The following is a 7429-nucleotide window of genomic DNA, read 5'->3' as shown; positions in this document are numbered from 1 at the left end:
CTCTCTATCCTGAGCATGAGAATAACCCTGGCTGCTGTAATTGTTCTTGGAAAATTACTACAGGTAGACAGAAATACAGACAGAAATACAGATAAATCCATGAATATTCCAGGATACTACCTTTATCCACCAAAGGACAGGATTAGTTGCTGTGCAGCTTTATTGAGCTCTGTGTTGGATGATTTTCACCAGAGAAAGCTGTATTATAATGGGGGTGAAAAACAGCACAGGACTGCAATAAAAATTCCAAGAGGCAATACGTTATCCAAACAGACATTTATCTGTTTTAAGGGATTCTGGAAGCAAAGTTCTTTGTTTCATTCCCTTAATTTTTTAATTGTCCCATTGTAGGATGCTATACCTGGCATGTATAGAGAGCCAAGGAGGGATTTTCTGATAATTTGATTTGGAGAATAACATATTAATACATATTTTGATTGCCTAACTCCTGGGTCAGGAGCATCATATTAGCTCCAAGACCAATGAAGAGAAGGATTTTGCCTGTATGGGTATTAAAGGAACATGGATTCTAAGAAGGACTGGGTTTGTGTGAGCACCTGTAGGTATGGGTGGGTGTGGACTTGGAAAAGTGGGAACTGGGAGTAGTGACACTCCTTAAAAAAACAACGTCCTGCTCAGACTTCCATCCTAGCAAAATATGTCCTAACTCTATCCTTGGATTACTTGGGCTCTCTCCTGATTGCAACCACCCTGTTTATCTGCTGCTGTCTCTAAAATATCACTGCTTTAAAATATCACTAAATTCTCCTTTGGTGATTTACTGAATTTATATGGAAAGACCTTTGTGGCAGTGACATTTTCTGAAAAATCCCTTTGCCCAGGATTTCTCTCCTGGGAAGCTGAAAAGCCTCAGAGAAAAAGGAAAACAATAATTATCTCATTTGCTTCTCCTGTGTTTTGCTGCTTTGGAAAGTGGTTCGGCATTGTTTACCAACAGGTGATTGTTTCATTTGTTTCATGAGAATTGTTTTGACTTAATGGCCAATCAGAGTCAAGATGTGTCAGGGCTCTGGAGAGAGTCACAAGTTTTCTTATCTTTTTAGTTTTCTGTAAGTATCCTTTCTGTATTCTTTAGTATAGTTTAGTATTCTTTAATATAATATAGTATCACAAAATAATAAATCAGCCTTCTGAGAACACGGAGTCAGATTCATCATTCCTGCCTTCGTCTGGGCACCCCAAAATACAACAGACCTTCATTGGAATTTTAAAAAAATAACAATATCCTTGTTCTGTTTTCTCTAAAGCTGCTCCTGCAGAGCTGGCTGCCTCTGTCAGCCCTGAGCATTTCCTTCCCAGATGAGTGTGGCAGCATTGCTCCTTTCCTCTATACAGCAGCATAAAAGGCACAAGCAAAATGTGATCTTTTCTAATAGGATCTGAAAAGCTGCACTTTCTGGGTTAAGGTTGCTTTTTGTCTAAAGAAAAAAATCTCATAGGTAAGAAAGACACGACAGAGAAAAAGGCTTTCTGAGCTGAAACACTGAAGAAAGTGTTCAGGAACAGTTAATCCCCCAAAAGATATGTCTTGAGCAATTCTGGCAAGATTAGATAGAAAAGGCTATTACTTATGTGTCTTGCTGTTATTTGCAGCATGGGCAGGAGTAGTCAAGGCACAAGTCTACTGCATTTCAATATTTTAGGTCATTCTTTATGCTGGAATCAGGATTATTTCTCATTTATGTCACTTCTATCCCCTGCTCATTATTTGATTTAGACATCCATCCCTATAGCATGCAGTAATTTATGCCTGACCCTGAACTTGCTGGAGTAAAGACTTATGTAAAGATCAGTGGGAAGAATTTGAGGGCTTTTAATTAACCCTTGTTAAGCTTTTCAACAAACAGGGGAAAACTTCCCAAACAGACAAAAATAATTGGCTTTAGAGTTGCCTTCCTGCATTAACTGAGGAAGACTGAGTACTTCCCAAAGTGGCAGACCACAAATCAAGTTATGAAACTCAAATACTGAATATATTTATAACAAATAAAATGAAAAAAGTAAACCCAAGAGTCAGTTTGCAGTCAATAACTCGGGACATTGAGGTTTGTATGATCTCAGTCACCCTGAAGTAGATAAACCAGCACATGGAGTAAGGCACAATTTTCTCTTGATGGGACTGAAAGATGAGTGACAATCCAGCCCTGTAAATGACTGATTTAAAGGCTTCAGCCTCTCCCAACACATCTTTGTCAGTAAAGTGTCTGCCAGCCTAAAGGGTTTTCTCCAATCAATTTTTACATTAGTTGCTGATAATTGAAAATCTTCAGCATGTGTCTGTGCAGATCTCTCCATCTTTTCATTTTTCAGGTGAAAATGGTGAGTTTTTATCTGAGATTGGGTCTTTGTGTGTGTCATATCTGCTCCAAGGGGTGTCCTGCAGCCATGGTCAGCGCTGCACAAGGTGTAATCAAACACCCTGATCACCATGAAATTCATAATGGAAAAATGGAATTTAGTAAGATGCTCCCTGTCTTAGCTGAGTAAATGCATTCAGGGATAGGAAAGTAAGAACAATCTAAATTTGAAGGCCAGGCTGAGACCCCTTTTAATAGTTTGACCTCTTATTCCTAAGAAATATCCAAAGAAAAGCACATTAATCCTTTCTGTGAACTATGACACATTTCAGAAAGGGGGCAGTTGCATTCTGCTGCTTTCTTTTTATTTATTACCCCAAGAGGCAGAATTATATGCCATCAGATTTCTTGGCACTCTAAATCTTAAAAAAATTAGTTTCTGCTTATAAACATGAAGAACCTTCCTAAACAGCCACCATTTCTTTAACAGATAGATTTTTACATTTGTGTGGCCCTTGTTCAAGTCATGACTTTAAGTGAAATAAAAAGACTGTAGTAGGTAAGATATGTTACAATCTTTAGAGCTAATTTAGCTAGTTAATTATACATATTCAGCTTCTTATCAGAAAATTATCAGCCTGGAAATAAATACTCTGTAGCCAAGGTAATCACTCAATATTTAATAAACTGTGTAGGCATTTCCTGCCATTAGAATTCAATGACAGTGGAATTTCAAAGAGCATTTTGGATAAGGGCTGATACACACCCGAGTGGTTTGTGCAATACAGACATGCAAGGAACATTTTCCAGCTCTGAGGAATAAAACAAGATTAGGAAGCCATGACAAATGATCCAAAATAGGGTAAAGTCCCAAACATCATCTCCAGTGTAATACAGGCTTAGCCAGCAGATGGGTTTAGAAACCACTCTCGTCTCTTATCAACAGCCCAAAGTTATTCCCCTCCCTCTGCTACTCTGCCCTTTCCTTGTGGCTGCCACAACATTAAAAAAACCTGATTTTCCATGTGATTTATCTCCTAGACTTGAAGAACCACAGTAAAATCAGCTTGGTGTCCGTGAACCATCATGAATCCAGGAAAACAACATTCAGATGTTGTGGGCATCCCGTGTCAGACCAGACTGCAATCCAGAGTTATGATTTTGTTTAACAAATCCAAATTACACACTTCGACTTGGGCCCATCCAAACCTTTTGCTTCCATTTAAAAAGTTAAAACCAAATGTTTTGTTGTATCCATGCTGCCTTCAACTTTCCATTCTGCAAATCACTCAGCTTGCTGACTTCTCAGCTGGACTTAGGCAGAAAAACATCAGGCTTTTCCACCGAGTGGAAAAAGAGCTGGAGAAAAAAAAATTGCTTATGCTAAACCTAATTGGCAGCAGGGAATAAGATCAGATTTCTGAGAAAAATGTTTATGTATGACAGCCCTTGCTGCTTAACTGGCAGAGAGGCTGAAAATGCAGCTGGGTGAGCTGTACCAGACTTTTCAGTTTACCAAACTGGGGACAAACATCTTAGCAGGACCTGCTGTGGTGGGACAAGGGGTGATGGTTTGGAACTGAAGATCAGTTTGGGTCACACCTGAGGATGATGTTTTTTTACTGTGAGGGTGGGAAGCCCTGGCACAGGGTGTCCAGAGCAGCTGTGGCTGCACCTGGATCCCTGGCAATGCCCAAGGCCAGGCTGGAGAGGGCTTGGAGACAGCGGAAAGTGTCCCTAGCTGTGGCAGAGGGTGGCACTGGATGAGCCTTAAGCTCCCTTCTCACCCAAACCATTCTATAATTCTTTGCTTCTCTGTGTCCCAAATGTGAGAATTCACTTGTGGGGAATTTTGGAAGGAATTTGAGATGGGACCTCTGAGTTGTTTTTGATGATGAGGTTTATTTTCTCATCTTCCACATAAGCAGGAAGGTTGAGCTCAACTCACATCTTTACCACATGGTTCATAAGGTCACAAGACCCTTAGTTACAAGACCTTTTAAGGAGTTATTGACCAATAAAACACTGCTAACAAAGATATTTATATTTTTGACCCAATTCTTAAATGTTTTGTCTTATGGGTCCATGCTACAGTGTGAGCTTTCTTAGCCAATCATGTTATGATACACAAACCCACAATACTGCATTCTAAACTCCTCCTTTACCTTTGTAACTACTTTATTTTTTCTATACCTTAAACTCTAAAACTCTAAACTTTCCTTTACTTAACATGAACTCACTTCATTCCACATTCTCACTTCTAGCACCTAAGTTTGGAAGCATTTTCCAAGGCCTCAGATCAAATCCTGTGTTTAATTCCAAGCTTTGGCTTACAGGCCCAAAGCTCTGAGAGTTCTTTACATTGCAGATTCCAGCACCCAAACTCCTGGCTTTCCTGAATAAAGTGGCACTGGTTGGCACAGCTGCCAGATCAGCAGCAGGGAGGTGACTGAGGAGCAGGCACCCAAATCCTTTCCAGTGTTTCTACAATTCTGCTGAATATCCAGCCCCAGGAGCTTTCCAGGGGCCAGCTGCAGCTCCATGATGAGCACCCATGTCCTTATTGCTGTTTGAGGAGTGGTCAGCTGCACACAGAATTCCTCTGTGCCAGTGTGTTTTCCTGCCTCTTCAGTTCCTGGGAGGATTCCAAATGGCAGCACCTCTGTGCTCTGTCAGACCTCACCGTGGTCTCACCCCACATGGGAGAAGCTGAACGTGCTGAATGCAATTAAGTTCATGTTTAAATTAGGATGAGAATAAATTGACAGTGAAAATCTGGGAAGTATTTCAGACAGAAAACAAGTGGTGAGTTTTGCTTTCCCGTAAACTTCCTAAGAGCTTAAATATCACTGTGCTCTAGGAGACTTTGGGTAAAATGTTATGTTTGCTTCTCAAAAACCAACGAGGAAATGGTATTTGGAAATGGGAATGGTTTTGTTTTCTCAGTGAAATCCTCAGCAAACATTATCCTCTCCTCCTCGGATTTGTGTGACAAGTTTCACTGGCTCAAATCAAACATGTTTATTTTCAGAGAACCCTTTCAAGAAAATTCTTTTGAAATGAGTTTACTTTGGTTGTTATCCTACACTTTTTCATATTTCATTAACTTGACTTTTAACAGCTGGTGTTTAATGAATAATTACACAGTAATGAAAAATACATCTTGCATTTAAAGAAAGCTTTATGCAGATTTGCTAATCAATTTAGACACTGTATCTTATTTGTTTATAGTACAACTCCCAGTTGGAGTGTAATTATCAAACTTTGCATCTATATTTAACTGTCTAAATTGAAGGAAATAAAACAGAGTTGAAGCAACTAATTGTCAGCATTACCAACCAATTAGTATTCTGAAAGATTATTCTGTTAAAGCTTTTCCATCCAGTATAACTCATCCTAAACACCCCTGGAGTTTGCTGTTCTGTCCATAATCTCCAGGTATTTTTCAGCTCTAGAAGTAAATTGTGGAAGAACAGGACTATATAAGTCCCTTCATCTATGAACATGAAATTTTTAGGCAAATAAGTGAAATTACAGATGAATTCTCAGTCTCTTATTTCTTCTAACACCTGAGATGGGTTGGAAGGAATAAAGGTCCTTCTTTTTTTTAAAAACAGATATTGTAGTTGATCCAAAGAACTGCTAGAAAAAAATGCTGCATGTTTAGTTTTTTGATTTACAGCAAAAGTAAGTAAAAGAAAGAATTTGCATTGTTGCTATTCTAAAATGTGTTGCTGATATTCCACATGACATCAAAAAGCACTTTTAAAAGGTCATTTAGCACATTAAATAAATGTAACCGGATGAATGTCTGTACCAAGAAATCCAGACAAATTCAGCATCATGTTCTAAAGCGCAGTAAAACCTCGCTCCCTGGTTAAAATTAATTTAAATAAAAATAATTGAAAGTTTGGATTTTCTTCCTGTGGTCTGCTGTACTTGAAAACTACCTTATCTTCCATATAATGGGGGGTTTACAGTTCCTTTAAATGTTCTAAGGAATAAAGATTAAATCTAAAGAAGGAAAAGCTCCTGCTGTAACATCAAATGGGGCACAGCAGCTGGATACAGACACGGAAATCAGTGAATATCTGGAATGACAATAACAGTTAACCTAATGTAATGTTACTCCAAAATACAAATATGCAGATTAAATGAGCCACAAATGTGACATTTCTCAAAGTCTCCAGGAATGCAGCCTTTCCCAGTAAAACCAGAATTTTCTCAGAAGAGAAATTCAGAAGAATTCAGAATTCCAGGATTCCCAGGAAAGGATGAAGAGATGTGCTCAGGCTGTGCACCAGGCACCAGGCATGGACGTCACTGATCCACCAGAGATCGGGGGGATGCTGCTGTCACCCTGAGCCACCGTGGTGCCCAGGAGGGAAGGGATCCAAAGGAAGGTGTCAGACTGCCCAAACTCCAGAAATCACTGCTGCTGGGCTCTTCCTCCCTCTCCTGGGGATGCGCTGGAGTTTTCCAGGTGGTAAAAATTTGGGCAGCAAGCAGCAAGCATTGAAAAAGCATTGGCTGCTCCCTGGAGACTCTGGGTTTGCTGCCCATGGGGGAGAATTGCTGCTGCACATCAGCTCCTTGTCTTCCTTCCCATGGCAGGGAGCACAGTGGGATCCTTGGGGTGTCTGTGCAGGGCCAGGAGCTGGACTTGATGATCCTTGTGGGTCCCTTCCAGCTCTGGATATCCCATAACTCTGATTCCCCTGGATCCTCTTGCATCACTGCACTCTAAGAAGAGCAAAAGCCAATTCTGACCTCTTACCATAGTGTAAAACATGGAAAACTTCGACCATGCCACTTTTAAAGTTTGTGTGTGAAATAATCTTGAGGTGAGCAACTTTGGAGCTGCCTGCAGGGAGTTTCCAAGAGGTGGGAAGGTGTTAGGGAAGCACTGAGCTCCACTCAGCTCCTGCAGTACAGCACAGGTATTTTGTGCTATCAAATAAAATCACTCCATACAAGCTAAATAAATCCTGTGCCTGCAGTATGAATATATGGTGTAGTGGGTAGAAATCCCTTTTTTAGTCATGAGTTGCCACTTTTGGCTGAAGACACATGCAGTGTGCTGTCATGGGACAACTGGGGATAGAGCAATC

Source organism: Onychostruthus taczanowskii, unplaced genomic scaffold (genome assembly GCF_017590055.1).
Source record: "Onychostruthus taczanowskii isolate IOZ18803 unplaced genomic scaffold, ASM1759005v1 scaffold5, whole genome shotgun sequence".
NCBI lineage: Eukaryota > Metazoa > Chordata > Aves > Passeriformes > Passeridae > Onychostruthus > Onychostruthus taczanowskii.
The sequence above is the reverse complement of the archived record's forward strand: the minus strand, read 5'-3'. Positions refer to the sequence as shown.